Below are 24,497 nucleotides of genomic sequence, written 5' to 3' on the forward strand. Positions count from 1 at the left end.
AAATTCACAAAATGTGCACACGTTTTGTATTTCTATTTAGAAAAAGTGGAAAGCCAGCTCTGCCCATGTGTGCTCCTTATCTTAACTACTGTTATTCTTCTAAATATAGTTCAGGACATTTGTCAGTGAACTGTGAAGCTATTATTAAAAATAAAATGGAAATTCAAACCTCAAAATAAACGATGAGCGATTTGTAATGCATTACCACTTGCGGTTTTCGCTTGGGGTTGGTAAATCTGAGGCCCATGGAATCCCATTTTGGGGGAACCCTATTTAAATAATATAGGGAAGGGCTTTTCAATCTTATAATTCTGGTGGCTACTTTTGCATTTGAGTAGAAAACTACAAAGCTGGATTGATTTTTCAAAAATGTATTTTTATATTTTGTCAATATATATAAAAATGGAGGAGAGGAAGTGAAATGATTCATTTTAGATGACAAATGAATCCATTTTCCCCTGCAGTGCTCTTACAAAATTCCTGTTGACATTCAACTTAAGCACATGCATGAAGAGGAGAATTCTAGTCACAAGCTCACTGCTGCTGTCTCTAAAAGGAGATGCATGGATTTTTGTTAATTCCCTGCAGCCATGCTCCCTTTCAAGACTCTGTTTTCTAGGCAGTCTCCTCTCTTTTAGTCTGGCTATTAGCCTCTGAGGACTATGCCCTACCTTCCATATGTGTTTTCCTGATTATATTTTTTTTCTTTTGAGACAGGGTCTCACTGTGTTGCCCAGGTCAGAGTACAGTGGTGCAGTCATAGCTTGCTGTAATCTGAAACTCCTGGGCACAAGTGGTCCTCCTGCCTCAGTCTCTCGAGTAGCTACGACTACAGGAGTGCAACACTGCACCTGGCTAAGGTTTTTTGTAGATATGGAGTCTCACAGTGTTGCCCAGGCTGGCCTCAAACTCCTGTCCTCAAGCGATCCTCTGGCCTTGGTTTCCCAAGGCACTGGGATTACAGGTGTGAGCTACCACACTAGGGCCTGATTTACTTTTTTATTTTTTTAACTGTCAATAGGACTTGTGCGAGAAGGTCATGAGCAGACTTTGGCCTTTATTCAGGAAATGGCTATCACTGTCTCTGGAGATTGTGTCAAACTGAGTTGAGCAGGAAAGGGCCCAGTGTTTCTAATGTTGCATCCACTGCCACCTTTTTGTTGTCACCTATGCACAAAAGGACATCCAGTTTGTTGTTTAAATATATATATTTATATATATAAAAATATATTTATGTATATTTACATATAAAAATATATTTATACATTTGTATATAAAATATATAAATTTATATATAAACATATCTTTATATATTTATATATAAATATATAAATTTATATATTTATATATAAAATATATAAATTTATATATGTTTATATATTTATATATAAATTTATATATATTTATATAAATATATATATTTTATATAAATATATTTATATATTTATATATTTTATATATATTTTATGCATATATATATATATAGGCACCTGTGTTTTAGCCCGTAGTTCTCCATGTAGACATTTAGAAATCTGCTCAATATTCTCCTGCAACAGTTTTTGTGTGACTTGTGCCAGAGCAAAAAAATCACAGGCTCACTATATTAACTAGGCAGTATAAAAGTATATTGCAAACATTATTATCAGAAGAGAACAACTTTATAAGTCTATAATCATTTTGAATACTAATGGCAACAATAACAGTGGTAACCAATGGGTGATAAACCGAGGACAGATGGCTAAGTGCTGTCTCGGAGAAGTCAGCTTATAAATCAGAGGCAGAGCACGGGGAAGGAGGACAGGCCTGACTTCAGGACAAAGCTTTCAACCCTGACACAGGCAAAGAAAATAGTCATCGTAGCATCGTAGGGAGATACAGGTTGAGGGATATAATAAACCTCTTTTAAGGAACTTTCTGATTTTTTCAAATATTTACTTTATGTACCTCAACCCAGGGGGCATTCTTTCACCAAAGGAGTGTTGCTTCAAATTGAATCGATGCACACACACAAAAAAATCACAGGCAGCTCTACTGGATGGTGAAATACAGCTGCCTTGTCATGGGAGGAGTTAATTGAGTCTCATTGAGACCTGGATGGCCATCCCTTCTCCTGAAACCAGAAGGCACTCCAAAGGCTGGAGATGTCTTGCAAACCTGGGAAATATTTGAGCAGCAGAAACACATCTCTCCCAGTTGGAGTCTCAACCTTCTGATCCACCCCAACACCCCTCATAGAAATCAGCTTTGGGAAAACACTTTGAATTCTTGTTTTGAGACGACTGGCGTCTGCAGTGAATCTCTGTTCCTCTCTCATCCCCCTCTATGGATAAGGTCCTCCTTTCTGCCAGCCCTGTTGGACTTTTGTTTCTCCTTCCCCCGGGAGCTGCCTTTGAAGTCAGTGGGAGCTGTGCAGTGTGCTGGTGAGAGTGGGAGGCTGGAGTGGGGGAACCAGGACCAGATGCAATCCATGCTGCTTACTGGGATTATGGGTTTCTCCTTCTTCCTTTTTATGTATTTATTTTTATTTTGAAATGTGTGTCTTCTCTTGGCTAAAATGAAGACTGGGGGAATTGGTTGGCTTTAAAGAACCCTCTGGAGCCAGCTTATTCATACAGAGTTGACTGTGACAAGCAGCCGCCACCAAAGCCACAAGTACCAGGATTTGGAAATTGGACATAAACCCGTTTCATCTGTGCTTAGGTTATTTGGGAGAGGTGGGGAAGGGCTGGAAAGTGTCAGAAAATTTATAAATGAATCCTGTTGTCCTCTCTTTTCTAGTATCTCATTTTCCAGCCACTTGGAGCAAATTAATTTGCCTCTCAGAACCCCAATTTTCCTTATCTATAAAATGGAAATAAAATCCTTAGCCCATGGGGTGGTTTTGAAGATGCAAAGACTGATATTCTTAAGCACTTTACATAGTTTCTGGTTCATTTTAACTGCTTAATAGTTTGAATTCTTTGTCATTATCAAGACTGTATTTATGAGATGGAAAGTTTCTACTGAATATGTAATTTTGCCCTGAATAATTTACAGGGCAAAAATGACAGGGCTGTCTTTAAAAGCAATGCCACTGGGATACTACTGAATACTTCTTTGTGAATATATCCACCAATACTCTAGATTGGGTCAGGGCTGGTCATTCCATGCACAGGGTATTAGATTTTTTTTTTTTTTTTTAAATAAGTGGTTATCCAAAAGGTTGATGCCTGGGTCATTTGGAGATTTGTCCTTGAACATTCTCCAGTCTGGCTTGGGTTGTCTCAGTTTTGTCACTCAGATTTGCATCTTGTCTTTCTTTCTGTTTTTAGTTGCTTGGATTTCTCCCAAAGTATTTGTGGCTGAAATTCCTTTTGGACTCTGAGCTGCCTTTTTTACATAAGCTTTGGATTGGAATCAATAGAATGTCAAGATGCCGGGCACATTCAGCCTAATAGCAGGTGGGTGTCTGCTGGACAGTGTGCCTGGTTTGCCTGACAGTAGCAAATTTAGGCTAGAATTAATGAGCCAGGGAAGGTACTGTTGGTGTTGGAAGATTTTTGCAGTTTTCAAAAGTAATTTTGTTTTTCCCTTTGAATGGAATTTTCAGAAGTTTTCAGAAGTAATTTTGTTTTTCCTTTTTAATGGGATTACATTTGCAAAATAAGTTTGTGTTCATATATGTGCGAGAGCATGCATGCACCTTTATTATAATACCTTTAAGATGGCATCGAGCCAATTTATTTTTAGAAAATAATATTCACACATACCTAAACATCTGGTTCATAAACCTTAGTAGAGTTTCGTTAAAGTTAACGGTTTGTCTTAGTCTGTTTAATGTTCAAAGAGAAGAAAACACCCAAAAGTGGAGTGAATTGCTGAAGTTTCTTGTGTACACTTGTTAGGACATATTCCTGCTATATGACGAGCTATCATCAGAAAACAATCAGTCAGCAGAAGCCAGGTCATGTGGGCTGGTGAGTAAAGGAAATGGGTGTAGAGCCAGACATTCCTGTATTTCAATCTTGCTTCTGCTATTTAGCGGATTGAGAAAAATGCCTGCCTTTTGATTTTCTTTTTCCTCTGGGATTTTACTTATATATCAAGGAGTAAAAAAAGAAAGCCCTCATTTATCTACATACTTTCAAAGAATAAGTGTGGAAACACAAGTAAAGTACCTGGTGTACATCCTAGGCATTCCAAAAGTAGTGGCGTTCTGGCTAATCCGAAGAGATTAGATTAGAAGTCCACAGTGATGATTCAGGTTTCTTTCATGTTTTATGTATTAGCTGGCCTTTTTGTTTTTCTTATTCTCCATCTTGCAACAGGCATTCTCTTATTGTGGCTTTTAATTTCTAACATAAACTCAACTCTGAAACCCACGCCTTCTAATTGTTGACCACAGATAGCCTTGAAATTTGCGCGATCACCCACAGTGGGATGGTATTAAAACATTCTGATCTAGATTTGGGCAGAGGATGAATAAAATGGAAATGAGGCTTATGCAAATTAGCTTCCCATTTGTTTGAAGATGGTCGAGGGCAGCAGCAGTCCTTGAGTCTTCCAGATTTTAGAACAGAGCAAGCAGTGCTCTGAATGACAAGCCCGTGGCTTCACGTGGCTCATAACAGGATACCCCTTACCCCCAGAGAAGACTGATCTCTATATTTAGTGGTCAAAGAAAGGAAAATAATTGTTTGATGGTACCATTGAGTCCTAGTTCAAACAGTTTAGAAAACTACCACATCTCCACTTCTTGGAGCAATATGGCGGTTGTTCCCTTCCCCTAGGTTCACAGCCTGAGTCTTCATGGGCCTTCGTAGCACAAGTAAAAGAATATTAATGTTAGAAGTTGACTCCAGAATGGAGACTTCCATTTTCTTCTGGAATAAAACATTAAATTAGCTCTATAAAGTGGTAACATTATATACATTCTTACAAAGTTTGTTTTACAGTATTATTTTATATAATGGTATACAGTATTATTTTATATAATCCATTATATAAATGGATTTTATATAATGAAATTATTTATTTTTATTCAGGGAAAATGTGTATTTATTCATGGGGCTATGAGATTGGTGCCCCAAAGTTCTCGACCCATGTTTCATTTGAGTAAAACTTGGTGTAATGTTTGGAATCATTTTGTAGTGTTATTTCTTAAGGCCTTTCCACCCACAGTTAGGAAGTGTGACACATGTGATTCTATGTCATTTCACTTCAACTTGGGTCTTACTTAGCCTTTGAAAGGATGAAATCCTGACTATGGTTGACAGCTGTGTCTGTAAACATGGATTCAATTTGGTATTAACTTTTATCTTTCCATACGGTGAGGGGCGTGGAACAGTACCACTAACAATGGGAGGTGCTTACATAATGTTAACTACCACTCTACAATCTGTGTGATATAGGAGGTTGAATCCACATGTAGATCCTGCTCTTAGATCCTGTATATTGATGGTAAGGCAAAAACAAATGGAGTGTTGATAGAATTCTGTTGAGTAGCCATATGAGCATTATTGTGATACATATGAAATACAACCTTGTGATTATATGACGTATGTGTTTGTATATGCATGCAGGGTGTAGTTGTGGTTTGTTTCAATTTAGGAACCTCTGTGAAAGTGACAGAAAGCTTGAATGGAGACCCTAAGGAAGAGGTAGAAATTACTTGTTCAATAACTCTTAGAGGTCTTTTTCTATACTACTAATTGATTGCGATTTGTAATTAGTGTTTGTTTGAAGCATTGTAGCAAAGTGGTCAAGAAGTCTAGAATTAGGCCAGTCAGAGTTTAAATCCTAGCATTTATTAGCATAGATTTTGGGTGAATTATTTATCCTCTCTGGGATCAGTTTCTTCATCTGCGTAATGGGAGTAACTGGAGCATTGACCTTATAATCCTACTGTATGAATTAAATGAAGACATCTCAAATAAGGTGCCTGGTACGTAGTTAGACATTCAGTAAACCATAGCTGTTGCCATTATAATCATTACTATAATATGTATAATGGGAATAATAGTCTATCTTATGGACTAATATAGTCCTTTTATGGATTACATGTCTAGCTGTTTTTATTATTAATTTAGGATGACAGCACCAAATTTTGAGAGTTGTTAAGTAGTGGCTAGCAGAAAGGACCTCATTTTATAAGATTCTGTGTATGTTGGATATATATATATATGTATATATCCAACTATACATATATATAGTTTTTACTATATATTTCTATAATTTTCTGCCTCATTGTTTGATTTCACAGCTCTGGAGGTTAAAGCTAAGCTACCTCCCCACTCTCCTGTCCCTGCCCTTATCTAAAATAGAAAGCCATCTGAAAAAAAAGAACCTAGGGAAAATTCCCATGTGAGAAATGAAATTGTCCTTGTGAAGGGTTAGGGCTCTAGGAACTGTGTGCAGAAAATCGTTGAAAGATAATCTTTATAGGATGCTGAAAATTACTGGCAGGGATCAACTCTGAAGGTTAAATTGTCTCTGCCAGCGCTTCTAATAGGAAATACAAGGGAGATTTATTTATTTATAATGTCCACCTCCATTTTGTATACTGTGTTGTAATACTTAGAGAAATAAAGGTAATGGAAAAGAATAGGTAAAGTACATTCATTTTGTTAAATCAGAAATTCAACAAACACTCTTAACCGATTCAGAAGCCTTGCAGCTGGTGTGCTGAAGTGGCCAGATTTCCCCTAGTTGTAGTTGTCAAGGAGTTAATCCATTGAGCAACTGATGAGCACTCTGTCCCATGAACAGAATTCAAATGTGGATTAAAGCAATGAATTTTAGGAGCAGAACGCTCCTATTTTGGCAACAGTTACTTAAGCCCCAAGTACTTCCAGAATTAAGCAGTAGATGCTGTGGAGAGACGCTCCTAGCACAGCCCCAGACTCCTACAGGATAAAGTCAGGATCAGAGCTCCTGGTCCGCTTAAAGAATATTCCCTCAAGGCATGGTGCATGGAAGAAGATATAACTTACTTTATATAACATGGAGTGCTGCATGTTGATTGCCATGCCCTAGAAAGAGCAGAGGCAGGAGCCTCCTGAAAATCAGGCAGAAGGAAGAGAAAATGGGCTTTTCTTAAACTAATCAGAATCTGAAAATGGATATATGGATGTTTTAAGAATAGGTGGTGGCTGAATGCAAAGGTGCGCCTGTAATCCCAGCTACTTGGGAGCCTGAGCTGGGAGGATCCCTTGAGCCCAGGAGTTTGAAGCCAGCCTGGGCAATGTAGCAAGACACTGTTTCTTAAAAACAAAACAAAACAAACAAAAAGAATAGGTAGTGATTGGCATTAGTGTTTTGATCTGCCTCTGTGGTTGCAGTGGACCGTCTTTGTTCTTGCAATAGGATTTATTTATTTATCCCTCAGAGAATATGGGCTGCCTCACTTCCTCACCAGTGAGTCTGCAGGCTCAGGAAAGCTCTACAATTAAATTGCTCTATTGTTTTAACCTCTCTGTTTAAGCACTGGTGAACTAGGGCTCCTTAGCTACTTGCCTAGCAAAATGAACAAGTTGATTAATATTTGCACAGGACTAGAAAGTGCCTTTTCTGAATGAGATGTGCACATATGGCTGCATAGTATTGACGCAGGACATTGCACTTATTTCCTTGTTTAAATAATTAGCAAAAGAAATCATATTAAAAAAATGCTGAAAGGTATAAAGAGAAAAATGTGATGGCCAATCAAAGCTGTGAACGGCCTTTCTTACGCTGCGTCTTAATTCTGTATTTCTGTAAAGCAGTGGGTGTTGAATGCCTAGATGGAGTGGCTCAATACAGTCAGATTTTGAGGTTTTTCCTTAGACATTCTGCAGTTCTTTCTCCCCTTGGTGTCTTTCAGGACATGACAGTATGCCCCCCAGAGCCACAGAGGACAGACATCCTTCTCTGGGCCTCCATGCCTGCTCCTCTGCAAACAGGGCAGGTCCTGCCCGGGCTGAGCAGAGAATCACTTCCTGTGCAGTTGCTGGCCGCCCCTGCAGATGCTGGCTGACGCAGGGTTCTAAGTGGTGCTGAAAGCTGCTTTATGAGCCTTGCAGAGGCGGTGTGCATGTGTGCAGCTGCACATCTGCGAGAATACTGGTGGGTTCAGGCAATTCTGGCCCTACCTTAGCCAGGCCTTCTGTGTGGGAGCTATATGAGGCTTTTGTACTCTTGCTTACTTTTCATTGCAAATGGGGCCGTATCCAAAAGGCGTAGAGTGGGGGTGGGAGGTGGGTGGTGGGGTGGGGGGGAAGGTAGAGATGATGGATAAAGATGTAAAAAGGGTAAGCAGAGACCAGATGCAGTCGAGGGCTTTTGTGACATGAGGAAAGGATATTTAACTTGGCACCAAGAAATGAGGTGGCATTCTAACGCTGCTCCTGACCTGCTGTGTGACCTTGAGCTCCAGTTTTCCTCTTTGTAAAATGGTGGCCCTGATGACTACCTACAAGGTTGGAGGTGGGAATAAGGGACCTAATGCGTGTCCAATCATCTGTCGTCAACACTCAATAAGCCTTTTCCTTCATGGCCATCCATCTTCAGGTTTGATGGAAGTGACGATCTGCCCCCTGGGTTGAAAGGGCAAGATGGTTTGCTCAAATATTTTATTTCTCTTATAAATCTCTTGCAGGTTTGGTTCATCCCAGACTATTATTTTTCAGGACAATATTTATATCGTCACTGCGTTCAGGCTGCCTTCCCCATTTGTCGGGGCCCAGCAGTGTTCAGTTATACTGATAATATCAAAATTATCTTCATTTTAAAAAATGTAAACCTTTTTATTTCTGATCATTAATGTAAGGTAAGTTTATTGTTGATAATTTGGAAAATCCAAAGTTAAAGGATAAAATTACTACTAATTGTAATCTCAGCACACAGAAAGAATCTCGAGTGTGTGTATTATATGCATGTGCGTGTGTATAGAGGGCATTCTATTTGTATTCTGTTTCTTTATTATTTAGGGTTGTTGATACTGTAAAATAAATGATTTTTTTGAGAATGAAGATGGGTGAACCTTGTTTTTCTCATATTTAACTAAATCTAAATGACAGGATATTTGGTAAAAGGAGATATGAAGCTACAAGGGCCCTTGCGGCACTTGCCATGAGGTCTGTCTAGGTGAAGAGCTGGGGAACCAAAGATGAGCAGCTGAATTTTCTGTTCTTGATGTTCTGCGGGAGTAATGATGCACCAGATGATAATGATAGAAGATATTTTGATAATTTACTTCTTTGATATTGGTTCTACATGCTTTTAATTAAGTATATATATTTTTAGTTAAATGTGTATATATATTTCATTAAAAGCATATATTTTAATGAAATATATATTTAATTAAAATATATATTATACTTGTTATATAAGCTATATACAGTTTTTATATAGTCTGTATATTTATTATATTTTTATATAATCAGTGTTTATATAATACATATATAATACACATATGTATATATATTACATATTAATATAAATATGATTAATTCTAACAACTCCATGATACGTAATTATTTTATCTTCATTTTACAGAAGAGGAAAAGAAGCCACAGAGAGGCTGGTGAAGTAACTTGCCCATAAGTCACACAGCAGTAAACACTGGAGTCAGGCTTCAATCCCAGGGCACTATGGAGCCTGAGTTTTCTTATGTACTCTGCTTACTGCACTGACAATACTGATATAAGAAACAATGCTCAATCAATAACATACAGTTTCAGTTATGGAAAATGAATGGGTTCCAGAGATTTGCTGTACGACATTGTGCCTACAGTTGACAGTACTGTATTGAACACTTAATTTGTTAAGATGGTAGACAGCATATTAAATGTTCTTACTATAATAAAATGAACACTTAAAAAAAGAATACTTAAAATTGATGTTTTATAGTCATGATAAAACTCACTCATATTTATGTGACAATTCTTACACAGTTTAGGAATTGAGAATATGGTATTTTGATATGTATGTGTAAATATATGAAGTAAATATATATGTACACACACACACACACACACATATCTCAAAGTAAAAAGGAAAAAATAAAAAAGGTCTTTGTTTAGGTTTTTGTTTTAGCAACTGAAATTTTAAAGCCAATCAGGCAAATTCTCATGGGCATGGTAGATACGGAATCAGTTTAGTCGTGATCCTGTCATTTGTACAGTGGGGTCATGCTATTTCTCAAAGTCAGAAGAAAGAAGTTCACATCCAAAAGGTTGATGTGGGAAGATAAGCTGGTTTTCATTGAGCTTAGGTGGAGCTGGTTTTCCTTTATAGACCAGTATATATTCTCCTGCTTGGCCATAGGGAAATTACATGCTATTTTATACACAATTATATATTACTTTCTACAACCAGTATCTAACTTGATATTTAGCCCTTGGCTCTACCTAAGACAAAGGTATTGCAATTGCCCATTTTACCATCAAATGAGGAAGCTTTGCTTTACTTTGCTTTCAAAATGATACTTGAAAACACACACACATACATATACCAGCACTTACATTCTTTTAGTATTTCAGGAAGTGGGCATGAGTAGGTTTTAGCCTTGAAACTGCTTTGTCATCCAGTTTGTAGCTGGCTAAGGAATGGAAAAAAAAAAAAAGAAAGCAGAGCTCATCTTGATCATTGTAATTGGCACTGACAGCAGACACCAGTGTGCCAATAGCTCCAAAGAATTCCTACGCAAAAGCTACTTCAGCTGTCCGAGATTTTCCTGATTTGTTTTGTTTGTGCATTTGATGTATAATCTTGTGGTTTGGCCCTCCTCACCACCTAAAACAGAAAAAATATATTCAGTTCCTAGGTCATTTTAACTGGAACTTGCTCTTCAAGTTCCAACTATGTCAACAAATTAAAGGACTTGACCATGAATTTTTTTTTTTTTTTCTAAGTGAACACTTTGCCATTCCTCAAACCCTACCGCAGGTTCAGCAGACACAAGTGGCCTCTTTAGATGTGGTCACCATTGACAGCTCAAAAGAACAAAATCAAAACCCTGAAGACTTTACATAAAAACTCATCCTTGGAAGAAGAGCTCATATTTCAAAGATGATATTAATACGAGAATTTTTTTAACATCCTCTTTTAGCATAAATTTCTCATGATTAAATATTACCCACAATGCTGTATTGTCTAATCACCTGGTTAGACAATCAAGATGTCTGGAATTTTGGCATGGTGAATGATGAGGAAATGTTCTGGGGGACTGCTTTTATTTCAACTTCTTTTTTTTTTTTTTTTTTGAGATGGAGTCTCGCTCTGTCTCCCAGGCTGGAGTGCAATGGCGCAATCTCAGCTCACCGCAACCTCCGCCTCCCGGGTTCATGCCATTCTCCTGCCTCAGCCTTCCAAGTAGTACTTCAGCTTCTTTCTTATTGATGATGATGATGGGATTAGACAAAAATATTGTCGAATGAAACAAGTGTGACTATTTGAGTCCTGAATTTTATTTTCTTAATACTATTATACACTTAAAATTAGTGCCTATTTTTGTCTCCTCTTATAGTTTCTTTCTTCTCCTCATATCTTGTTAAGTGAAAGACAGATGGGCATTAATATTACCAAAAATAATAAAAATACTTCCAATTCAATAAACATTTCAGTAACTGGATGAAGGGCTTTGCTTGAATTGTCTCTTGTGGTGCCCTCATCTACCCTTCAAGGTAGGTATGCTGTGTTAATGATAGTGTTACTCAAATAAGACTTGGCCTTCTAGAAATTAAATGACTTGACCCAGGTCCTATCACTAGCTCAGTTTTCTTTTTTTTTTAATTTTTACTTTTTTTGGGTACATAGTTGGTTTATATATTTATGAGGTACATAAGATGTTTTGATACAGGCATGCAATATGAAATAACCACATCATGAGAATGGGGTATCCATCCTCTTAAGGATTTATCTTTTGTGTTACAAACAATCCAGTTATACTCTTTGAGTTACTTTAAAATGTACAGTTAAGTTATTATTCATCATAGGCACACCGTTGTGCTGTCAAATAGGTCTTATTCGTTCTTTTTATTTTTTTTCTACCCATTAACCATACTTACCTTTCCCCCACCCCAGTCCCCCAGTACCCTTCCAGCCTCTGGTAACCATCTTTCTATTCTATATATCCATGAATTCAGTTGTTTTGATTTTTAGATTTCACAAACAAATGAGAACATGTGATGTTTGTCTTTCTGTGCCTGCTTTATTTCACTTAACATAGTGATCTCCAGTTCCATTCATGTTGGATGGATGATAGGATCTTATTCTTTTTTGTGGCTGAATAGTGCTCCATTTTCTTTATTCATTCATCTGTTGATGGACACTTAGGTTCTTTCCAAATCTTGGCTATTGTGAACAGTGCTGCAACAAACATGGGGAAGCAGATATCTCTTTGATATACAAATGGCCAACATTTTCTTTCTTTGGGATATATATCCAGTAATGCAATTGCTGGATTATATGGTAGCTTAATTTTTAGTATTTTGAGGAGCCTCCAAACTGTTCTCCATAGTGGTTATACTAATCTACATTCCCACCAGCAGGGTACAAAGGTTCCCTTTTCTCTGCATACTTGCCAGCATTTTTTATTGCCTCTCTTCTGCATATAAGGTATTTTAACTGGGGTGTGATGATATCTCAATGGGGTTTTAATTTGCATTTCTCTGTTGGTCAGTGGTGTTGAGCACCTTTTCATATGCCTGATTGCCATTTGTGTGTCTTCTTTTGAGAAATGTCTATCCAAATCTCTTGCCCATGTTTTGATTGGATTATTAGCTTTTTTCCTATAGCGTTTGATCTCTTTATATCTTCTTGTTATTAAGCCCTGGTCAGATAGATAATTTGCAAATATTTTCTCCCATTCTGTGGGTATGTCTCTTCACCTTGTGGATTGTTTCCTTTGCTGTGCAGAAGCTTTTTAACTTGTGATCCCATTTGTCCATTTTTGCTTTGGCTGCCTGTGCTTGTGGGGTATTGATCAAGAAATTTTTGCCCATACCAATGTCCTGGAGATTTTCCCCTAGGTTTTCTTGTAGTAGTTCATTTAATGCTTTGAGGTCTTAGATTTAAGTCTTTGATAGGTTTTGATTTGATTTTTGTATATGGCAAGGGATACAGGTCTATTTTCACTCTTCTGCATATGGATATCATGTTTTCCCAGTACCATTTATTGAAGAGACTGTCTTTTCCCCAGCATATGTTCTTGGCACTTTTGTCAAAAGTGGATGTGCTATAGGTGTGTGGATTCTCTATTCTGTTCCATTGGTCTGTGTGTCAGTTTTTATACCAGTACCATGCTGTTTTGGTTACTATAGCTCTGTAGTATAATTTGAGGGTAATGTGATTCCTCCAGTTTTGTTGTTTTTGCTCAGGTTTCTTTTTTTTTTTTATTTTAAACATAACAGTATAGACCTTTTGAGCTCTTTGTTGTAGGGTGCTGAGCTGTGCATCCTATGGGATTTTGCAGCATTCATGGTCTCTACCCACCAAATGTCAGTAGCATCCCCAGTCACGACTATCAAAAATGTCTTCAACATTGCCAAATTTCCTTGGGGTGGGGGGCAGTGAGGCAAAACTACCCCCATTAGAATGACTTTGCTAGCCATGTGACAGAGCCTGGGAATGCCCTAGATGAATTTCCTTCCTCTTAACCCATGTGCTGTACAATACCTGTCTTCTTGTCCCTTCTGTTTTTTCATCTGAGCATAAGAGTTTAGAACTTGAAAAGCAAATCACTAATGTCTGCTTTTTCATCTCAATGATAGGTGAAGTGCATTGATGAATACTTCTTTTCTCTTTGTGGGTATAGTAAATTAAATCTTGTATAGAGATCCATGTATTGTGAAGGCAGTAGCATTTGCACAGTATCATGCATATGGAGAAGGGATAGAGTAAAGATTTTTTATTTTATTTTATTTTTATTTTTATTTCATTTTTTTGAGACAGAGTCTCGCTCTTTCGCCCAGGCTGTAGTGCAGTGGTGCGATCTTGGCTCACTGCAACTTCTACCTCCCCAGTTCAAGCAATTCTCTGTCTCAGCCTCCCGAGTAGCTGGGACTACAGGCACCCACCACCATGCCCGGCTAATTTTTGTATTTTTAGTAGAGATGGGGTTTCACCATATTGGTCAGGCTGGCCTCAAACTCCTGACCTCAGCTGATCCACCTACCTTGGCCTCCTGAAATGCTGGGATTACAGGCTTAAGCCATAGCATTTTTTAAATTGCTCACCTCTCTTTCCTAATTGTGTGCTTGGGATACGTGTTCACTGAGTCAGACTTCTAATCACTCTTTCCTCTGAATTTCTGTGTGGCCTTGAGTGAGTCACTAAATCATATGTATTTCTTCTTTATCTTTTTTGGGAAAGCAAACACCATCTTCTACTGTAATACCTTTTACTTTTGACTTTGGAGGGTAACATGATAGTAACTGCAAAACTCTTTGAAAGGAATTCCAAGACATCCAATTCATTGAAAAGCAAATATAATTTTTGGAAAAAGAAAGCATTGTTCATTGGAATTAATTTTGGAGATGAAATAGTTCATTTATCAGCCATCAATATTTAAAATACGGTAAGAAGAAAGCCAGGAGGTAGTAACACAACCCCTTTCCAAGCCATTTTCTCAGGGATAGGCCCTTTCTCAAGCCTTGGAGTCACTGAGGATTGGGTAAATACGAAACCATTGTAGAAAAACTGAATGAAAGCACGCATCAGTAATGACTGGATGTTGGTATCATCCACTGATTTCATAGAAGCTGAGGACACATCTTGCCCTTTTCCAGTACAGATACGTTTTAAGTACATTGTCTTGTGGGAATGCCTTTTCCCAATTAGAAATTCGGCAATGGAAAAACAGATTTGGCCTCTGAAGTTCTGAAGATGCATAGGCAGGGGACACACCACAGCCCTGCCTCTTGCTTGAGGAAGTTACAGAGCAGGTTGTAATTAAGCACTTGAATTGTAACAGGTGAATCCTTAGGTGACTGGGAATCCCATCACCTCAACCCTGCAAAATAGCCATCAAATTGCTTTTGCCAATTAGTACATGAAACAGCTGAGAATATAATAAATCTCCATTTATCTAGGGCAGTAGGCAACTAAATGTTTTTTCTTAACTGCTCTTGATTTATTGAGTGAAATGAGGTGGTGTTTTGTCTGGTGAATACATAGCATTTTTATTGCTTAATAAATATTTCATGAGCGAAGCCCTGACTCTTATGGATGTGGGGAATAAAGAGGCATTATGCTTATATAGAATGCTATATAATTTTAATATGCATTTATGTCATTGTTTTAAACACATAAACAGTCAAGAAATGAATAACTCCATGAAGTTGAAATTAACAAAGTAAATTACAAATTGACTTTAAAAGTGTCACATTAAATACTTTTTTACATAGTTGCTGATTTTACCCTGCCTGCAGTGGGTTGTTAAAACAGATGTGACAGGAAGAAAACAAAAAAATATTTTATAAGTTTTTTTCTTAAGTGATAGGATAAAGATGGTTTTCTTGTGATGATAGAAGAGAAAATAGAAAAATAAGAAAATGTCCCCAGAGAAAGAAGGTGGTAGCTCCCCTTTCTTCCGCTCATTACATCCTGAAAACCACATCCTGGTTCCTCTCCTTATCTGGCAGCAATTGGGCTGCAAATTGTGGGACACATGGTAAATGGGAACCTCCACTCTCCTTTCTTTTTTTTATCAGGTAGATAGAACTGATAGACCATCCTGTTTGGTGATAAATATACATCAACTCTAAGAACAAATGGGGTCTGGAATGTGCAAAGAAGTATCACCATTACTTGCCAGGTGAAAACCTGGAATCAGCCAGGTGCAGTGGCTCAACGGCTGTAATCCCAGCACTTTGGGAGGCCGAGGTGAGCAGATCACCTGAGGTCAGGAGTTTGAGACCACCCTGGCCAACATGGTGAAACCCTATCTCTACTAAAAATACAAAAATTAGTCGAGCATCAGGTTGGGCACCTGTAATCCCAGCTACTCAGGAGGCTGAGGCAGGAGAATCGCCTGAACCCAGGTGGCGAAGGTTGCAGCGAGCCAAGATCATTCCACTGCACTCCAGCCTGGGTGACAAGAGCGAAACTCCATCTCAAAAAAAAAAAAAAAAAAAAAAATAGAAAACCTGGAACCACATGAATTCTGTACCTGTTCATACGGGATACCATGCAGAGTATAATGGAATATTCAGAGCTGGAGAACATTCTACATTGTTGGCTCCACGTGCCCAGGGCTTTCTTTGTAGTCATTCTATAATACGTTCAAATTACATACATGTTTAATACAGTATTTTCAAGTAATAGTTTCAAATCAGTGGATTGAAAATGCAGAAAAGATATCTTCATCACTGTACACTAATCTCAATTCACATTTGGATATGGGTAACATTTCCTTTTCTTCTTAGGCTAAGTAATTGCCACCAGGTTATACTGTTTTTTTAAGAACATTTAGGTTAACTACAAAAGAGGAAAGGAAACAGACACTTTGCTAGATGTTTATATAATTTTCCTAGATTAACTTTTAATTTTTTTTTTGAAGCATGGGTTGCTTTCAAGTGGTTACTTTTAGGGTTTTCCTAAAATTTTCAGATTTTCCTACAATGTCTATGTGTCCAGTTCTGTGTGACTTTTGAAATTCCATGAAATTAACCCCTATCTCTTGTACATAATGTTCAAGCTCTTTTTCTCAGACCTCACCTTCTGGCTGCAGGGCCAGTAGGGTTAATTTAGAGCCTGTCATACCTTTCATACGACTCTTCCTTATATATGATTGAAGCTCTATTGATTCGATAAGACTGAAAATGTGTTGAGCCCAAATCTGTGAGTGCCAGTAGGGTTTTGAATGTCATGTACTTTCTGAGGATAAGAACCAAGGTATTGTTGGGTATTTATAGTCTACTTCAGAGCCAGTGAATAATGTTTTACAAATTCTTGACTCTTTACATCATTGCCAACCTTCTACTGTTTCTTTTGGCTATTTAGCATTGTTCATGTGACTCGTAGTTACCTGGGCATTTTTTCCCCTTTAATTGAAACAATTTTATAACTAGGCTCTGAGCATTAAAGATACTTAGCATCTGATATTTAAAAATTATGTTTTTGTGTAATTCCAGAACTCTGGGAGGCCAAGGCAGGTGGATCACTTGAGGTCAGGAGCTTGAGACTAGCCTGGCCAACATGGTGAAACCCCATCTCTACTAAAAATATAAAAATTAGCCAGGCGTGGTGGTACATGCCTGTAATCCCAGCTACTCCAGAGGCTGAGGCAGGAGAATCGCTTGAATCCAGGAAGCAGAGGTTGCAGTGAGCCAAGATCATGCCACTGCACTCCAGTCTAGGTGACAGAGTGAGACTCTGCCTCAAAAAAAAAAAAAAAAAATATATATATATATATATACACATATATATGTATTTAAAATTCCTAGTCACCTTATATATTGTGGATCCCATCATTTGTCTACTTATTTAGAATATTCAGGCCCAAGTATTTGTTAATAATTTGTTTTTAAATTCATTAAAATAAGTATTGCTTAATAATATTAAACATACACTAAGCATATAATATTTAACTGTTATTGCTTAAATATTAAACACTCTCAGTTAAGGGACAGGAGGAAAAAATTGTGTAGCCCTTGATCAGTATGGCTGGGAAGGCCTGGGGATTTGTGTTGTGTGTGGAATGTGTGTGCACGTGTCTTTGAGTTTGGTTTTGTGTGAGTGAGTAAAACTTCATCAAATAGCTCCTCCCAGAGATGTGTGTGTGCCGCTCCCTCATGCCTGTAAGTCTCAACTCACATACTCTAGGTGCGGCTTAGCTTGACCATGACTATTTAAACCTTGGCCCTCCACCACAAACTCTAAATCTCTCTTACCCCAGTAGGTGCTCAATAAACACTTGAGAACTTTCTCCCTGAGCTCTGAAAGAATGAGAGTCTTTGGAGTTGTTTTAATCTCACTCATTTGCAGTTGAGAAACACGTGTTTTGGTACTTTTGAATCTAAACCCGTCTCCTATTCAATTTTCCTATAATCCTCATAAAAACTAAAGTTTATTTAATGGAGTTGACTCTTGAAAAATGCTGGAGTTGGGAACACGGACCCGCTGCACAGTTGAAAAATCTGCCGTTACCTTTTGACTCCCCCAAAATTTAACTACTAATAGCCTGTTGTTGAGTGGAAGCCTCACCGATAACATAGTCGATTAACATACTTTGTATTTTATTTGTATTATTGACAGTATTCTTACAATAAACTAGAGAAAAGAAAATGTTATTAAGGAAATTGTAAGGAAAATACATTTAAGCATTGTATTAAGTGGAAATGGATCATGATAAAGTTCTTTATCCCCATCTTCTTCACATTAATAGGCTGAGGGGGAGGAGGAAGAGGAGGGGTTGGTCTTGCTGTCTCAGGGTGGCAGAGGTGGAAGAGATGAAGGGTGAAGGGGAAGCAGGAGAGGCAGGTACACTTGGTGCTACTTTTATTCAAAGAAATCCACATATAAGTGGACCTGCATGGTTCAAACCTATGTTGTTCTAGTGCCAAGTATACTTGCATAATGCCCAAAGTCATTAATTAATAAGAGATGTGTTTTATAAGTTAGAAAGACCCTGGCTTTGGGAGTCATATAATCCTAGGATCAAGTGCTGATGTTTATGGTCTGTGTAAATTTAAGCAAATGAATTTACTTAACTTTAGTTTTAAGGTAAATCTCACAAATGGGCTAGTAATAATGACCTACAAGAGTTTTGTGACAATTAGCAGTAAGATGTAAAAAAAAAAAAAAAAAAAAAAAAGCCCGACAAGGTGCTTGGCATTGAGAAGGTGCTCAGTAACTGATTTGCATACATTTCAAGTGTATATGTGTGCTTGTTTGTTACATATGTGTATATGCACACAGCTATGAGAAATCATGGATTCCTTTCAAAAATGTGGAAGAAAGAACCCTTTGAAGTCTATATGAAAAGAGCTTAGGAATTAATGTCCTGCTTTTATCCAAGGTATAACTGCCTACCATGTTCAAAGGGCATCGATAGAATTAATATTCAAAATTTTCTTTGAAGCCCTGATATAGAAGGACCTGGAAGTAAAATCCATAGCTATTTCTATAGGGGAATAAGTTCTCAATATCAAGTAACAGACCCAGTGGGAAAACTAGGCCATTTCTGGTTTGCTATGTTTTCTTGACTTCACATATATATTTTCTTGGTTCTGTGAAGAAGATTTGGAAGGGTTCAGTTGGCGGGCAAGAAGTGATCGTGTTTCTTTGTCTGTTGCTTGGAGTTGAGCTGTACACGTCCCCTGGGGCAGGTTTGGAGGTCTTTGAGATTTCTGCAATTGGGATTGGACTGGTTTTCATTCTGATGCAGACGGGCTGTGACTGCATCTCTCAGGAAATTACAGTTCATTTTTTGACTGTCCAGGAAGAGCCTTTTAAAATACTGATGCCCAAAAAACAAACAGTGACTCCCTGCATAGGGCAAGGAGGCTACATCTCACCCAGGGGCCAGGAAACAGGCGCCCCTGAACCTTTGCCGTTGTTTGTTTTCACACGTTATCTTCTCTTCCAGATCTGGAGACTGACATAGAAACTGTCCTCGCGGATTTAGGTGCGGTCCATTAAATTACCACGAATACTCATCTTCACAAGAATCTTGAATAGAATCAGGCATTTCTGTAAATATTGAAACAACTGGACATAGACTTTTCATGTTGCTCTGTTTTCCTTTCTGAGGAGCTCCAGCACATTTGTTAGCTATTTGTCATGTTACGCCTTTTACAATCATGGACCAAACCAGAGATTAGACACTAACGTAAGACAGGCTTTGTTGTTGTTGTTGTTGTTGTTGTTTTTAAATGTGGAAAAAAGATTTTAATGTGGGAATTTATTTTCTGGAATTGTCCAATGTACAAATAGATAAAATAATTTTAGAGGTAGAGATTCTAAAGTAATTGAACGCATCATCTTGCTAAAGCCTTTTTTTTAAAAAACATTTTCGTTATTTAAACTCTCTTTGCCTATCATGATGGTACCTGGGAGAATTCAGATTTTCACAGGTGAGCAGTTATTGTGCATCTGGCACAGATGAGAATGTGCTAGTTGTGCCTTGTTATGGGGTGTGTTGACTTTCAATTGATTTTAAGCACACTTGAAATGGTAATGAGAATACTGAGCTGGGAGAGAGCATATGGCCTTAACGATTTGATTCTCAGAAAACAAGCAAACATTTAAAAATGATAGAGTTTTCTAAGCGTCAAAGTCAAAGTGAAAGCTGGGTGTTTGAATGACAGAAACGATTTATTCTTTATTATTTTTAGCTATGCCTTTATTATATTTTATTGCGTTGAGATGAAAAAAATAAAGAGGAACACCAGCATTTGCTATCCAAGTTTGGATCAAATTAAATATGACATAAGGCTTTGCTCAAAAGGTATGACAACTTTGGCGCTTTTGAACTCAAATCATCCTTTCAAGCAAAATTTAATATGAAAAAGTCAATTAAAATATAATAAGGAAAAATGTAGCTCAAGAAGCTGGAAAATGAGAGAATGTATATCAGGCCGTGAGAGAAAGATGAAGAGAAATATAAGCTGTTAGGGCATGAACTACATTTATATATACAATACTCCATACATATTCTCTTATTAACTAACACAGGTATGTGAGAAAAGGAGATGGGAGATTTAGAGAACATTGATTTCTTTATGAGAAAACACGTCATATTACAAACATACGTTGTAAGTTTGTCTTTTCATTTGTTCTACCTGATTTTGCTGTCTGCCATTACCAACTAAATGGCAAAGTCTGTGAGCTTATTTTTTTCTTAAGTTGCTCTATTTTCTTGATTAGAAGCTTGATACTGGAAGTAACAAGATGTGGTCAACTTTATGTATGTACGTATGTATGTATGTATGTATGTATTTATTTATTTACTTGAGATGGAGTTTTGCTCTTGTTGCCCAATCTGGAGTGCAATGGCACGATCTCGGCTCACTGCAACCTCTGCCTCCCAGGTTCAAGGGATTCTCCTGTCTCAGCTTCCTGAGTAGCTGGGATTACAGGCATGTGCCACCTTGCCCCGCTAAGGATGCAGCGAACTTTAAGATATTTATTTGGTTTAAACAACTTGTGAGGAGTCCAGTCTGTTCAGAGACACAATTATTTCTACTTCTGTGGAAATCTAAAAACATGAGTGAATTATGTGGAATCATGTGGCTTAAAATTGTATACTGATAGATGTTACAGCTGAGTGGGACTGCTGAGATGATATATTCTGTTGGCATGCCTTTATACCCACAAAGTGATTTATTTACAGTCAGAAACATAATTGTCTGTCGTTGGGAACTCATCTGAGCTGATCTCAGTTTCAAACTCTTTTTCTTATGGCTTGCCTACACTTGTCACTATTTCCTTCAGTTGTTTCACTCAAAACTGTCAATCTAGTCACTTCATATAGACACATCCACATCTAATGATGAAAATAATCATTGCCGTTTATTGAGCACTTACTCTATTCAGGCCGTTTACTAAGTAAAAACTTTGCATAAGTAGCCTAATTTAATCTTTATAACCTTGTTGCAAGGAGATTTTGGATCGGAGTAGTTACATGATTTGCTGCATATTTGCCCAACGCTCATTAATGACAGAGGAAGTGTTCGGACATACAAGTCTGTCTGACTGCATTTCAGAGAAAAGGGAACGATGGAGTGGGATTGGGTGAACTGTGTTTCATTCATCCTGGAATTAAACAGATTTCATAACTGAATAAAGGCATTATACTGGAATTCTAAACTTAGATTTTCAAGTGATTTTGGGTTGCAGTGCACAAGTGACACCAGGTACTGGGAGCAGATTCAGAAAACCAAGTTTTCTCTATCATCCTTATCAGCCCTTTATGTCCACTGAATTCATCGTAGGGCTTGGCTTCTGATGGTGATGTTCTGATGCTCTGAGAAGTTCTTTAGAAGTTTGTGTGATCATAGAGCTGCTTCTAAGTTGGACCTCATAGGATTTTCAAGCTGAAGGAAACGTTAGATGTTATAAAATTCCTCTTCTTCCTATTATGGTTTTAATATGCAATCCTAGACAAATGAAGTGACAACACTTCCCATTAGTGACAGAACTAAGACAAAGATGTAGCTCTTCGGAATTCAATTTACCTCCTTCTCCTATTCAGACAGCCTCTTTTTAAGAAGCTGTGTTGTGTGATAGATTTAATGATGTGCAACTTATTTTATATAGCTATACATTAAGATGAAATAAGAGAAATGGGATTTTTTTTGTTTGTTTGAGACGGAGTCTCGCTCTGTCGCCCAGGCTGGAGTACAGTGGCACAATCTTGGCTCACTGCAAGCTCCGCCTCCTGGGTTCAAGCCATTGTCCTGCCTCGGCCTCCCGAGTAGCTGGGACTACAAGCACCCGTCACCGTGCCCGGCTAATTTCTTTTTGTATTTTTAGTAGAGACAGGGTTTCACTGTGTTAGCCAGGATGATCTCGATCTCCTGACCTCGCGATCCGCCCGCCTCGGCCTTCAAAAGTGCTGGGATTACAGGCATGAGCCACTGCGCCCGGCCTTTTTTTTTTTTTCCTAAAGGTGACAAGTATTGCAAACAGCTATTGATCCTATGAAACACTATTAACTCAATAGGCTAAAAGTATTTGCAAGGTCAGAAATGGCCATATTTTGGCTGCTGCCTCTCTAAACCACTCTAAAGAACAATCTTATAAATAGGGTGCTACCAAAGATACAACATATTTCTCTTCCTAATTCTTAAAGCAACCATGTAAACTAGGTATTGTTATTCATATGTACCAGGAGAAAACTGTGACCTAGTGAAGTTAAATTACTTTCCAGTAATTTCAGAATATTCAGGCATTGAACATTGGTTTCTCTAATGTGTTTTCCTCTATACCACATTGGATTGAAGGAAGAAGTTTTTAAGTTAGTCTGATAGCACCGTGTACAACTAAACAAACTTAAGTTGTACCTTAGCCATTAATTAATCTTTAATCAGTTCAATTACTCTTTCTCCTTCTCTCTCTTTTCTTTCCTCCCTCCGTCTTTCCTTCTTTCCTCCTTTTCTTTCTTTCTTCCCTTTATCAGTTGATTAACAAATTATACGTGTATTTTACAGGTGAAGAAATCAGGCCACAGGAAGATTAAGTAACTTCCCCAAGGTCACACAGCTAGTAAGTGTTAGATCTGGGATTTAAATCCAAGACCCAAATAAAAAGGCTGCATACAGCCATGGAAATGTTAAATATTATTGTCACAGGCAGTAGAAATAAAAGTTGTTAATAGGACAGTATATGATGGGCACAATGATACCTTCAGAATATCATCTGTAAATAATTGATGGTGTTTAGAGACTGGAGACAAAGAGATGTGACGCAAGTGCAGTTCAGCTCATTTATGGGGGTAGCTATAAATAAAGGAGGAGAGGCATGCGAGCGATGTTGTAAAAGAAGAATTGACCTCACTAATGATTCATTTGGGCGATAAGAGGAAGTAGTAGGAGGCAGCATAGGCCTCTTTACTGTAACAAAAGATGTTGATGCCATTGGTCAAAATGGAGAAGTCAGAAAAAGAGCTTGAAAGATTTGGTTTGAAGTTCCAGATGGACGTGTGGCTGTCAGTATCCATGGGTTTGGAAATGCAGGGCTAAATTTCTGATCAGAATGTTCTAATGGGGTTAAAGATTTGGTATCCAGACTTATAAGATTAAAGTGGTAGCATTTAATCATGTACATTTAATCTGTGTACTGAGGAAGAGGTGCTTGGAAATAGAACTATGAGGACTGCCCACGTTTATGTGCAGGGAAGAAAACAGGCATGGTCAGAAAAAGGAAGACTCTGACAGGACATCAGAGAAACTGATGGAGGTTAGAGCTTGGGGAAAAGAAACGTGGTCAAGAGAATCAATCCTTGCAGAGAAGTCAAGGCAAAGGAAAATTGAAAGAGACCATTAGATTTTCTATTATGAAATCATATTGTGGACTCTTTTGCAATTTCAAAAGTATTTCAGGAGAGTGTAAGCTGGATTATAAGGAGCCAGGGAGCAAGAAATAGAGACAATATAATTTACATGGAAGCAAAAATAAAGGTGGAGTGGGAGCTTGGGGGACTTCCAGTGCTGGGAAAGAGTTTTTGGAATAGTGAAGACCTGATCCTCCTTCTCATCAGAGAAGACCTGGTTGGGGGTCGAGTCTGTGACTTATGTGTTATGCTGCACAGAGTGTTATCCATTCTAACTGCTTAATAGATGTTTGTTGAATGACAAGTTTAGTCTTTATCAAGCCAGGAGATAGATATGACTTTCATTTTATATTGTGTAAAAAATAGAAATAAATAAGCCATTGGAAGTCATGTCCTACAGTAACAGGAGGGTGAGAGGGAGATTGAATGAGGGGCACAAGCTGAACCCCAGAAAGGAGAATGTTCAGCTGACCAGGTACAGGACTAAGGTACAGGAAGCAGTGAAGATGTAGGGATGGAAGCTGAAGTGCTGTAGGTAGTG

At 37.9% G+C, this 24,497-nt stretch overlaps 1 protein-coding gene across 2 annotated transcripts in view; it reads left to right on the forward strand.

The window, feature by feature from the left end:
* FLRT2 (fibronectin leucine rich transmembrane protein 2) overlaps positions 1-24,497 on the forward strand; it is a 101,933-nt gene that overhangs the window by 50,849 nt on the left and 26,587 nt on the right. Inside the window, exon 2 of one of the 2 annotated variants that reach the window (XM_054530344.2) lies at positions 3,312-3,440. The exons of the other annotated variant lie outside the window; for it this stretch is intronic. The gene's annotated coding sequence lies outside the window, so the exon portion shown is untranslated. The remainder of the gene's footprint in view (positions 1-3,311; positions 3,441-24,497) is intronic. 2 annotated transcript variants of the gene reach the window in all.

Source organism: Pongo abelii, chromosome 15 (assembly GCF_028885655.2).
Source record: "Pongo abelii isolate AG06213 chromosome 15, NHGRI_mPonAbe1-v2.0_pri, whole genome shotgun sequence".
Taxonomy (NCBI): Eukaryota; Metazoa; Chordata; class Mammalia; order Primates; family Hominidae; genus Pongo; species Pongo abelii.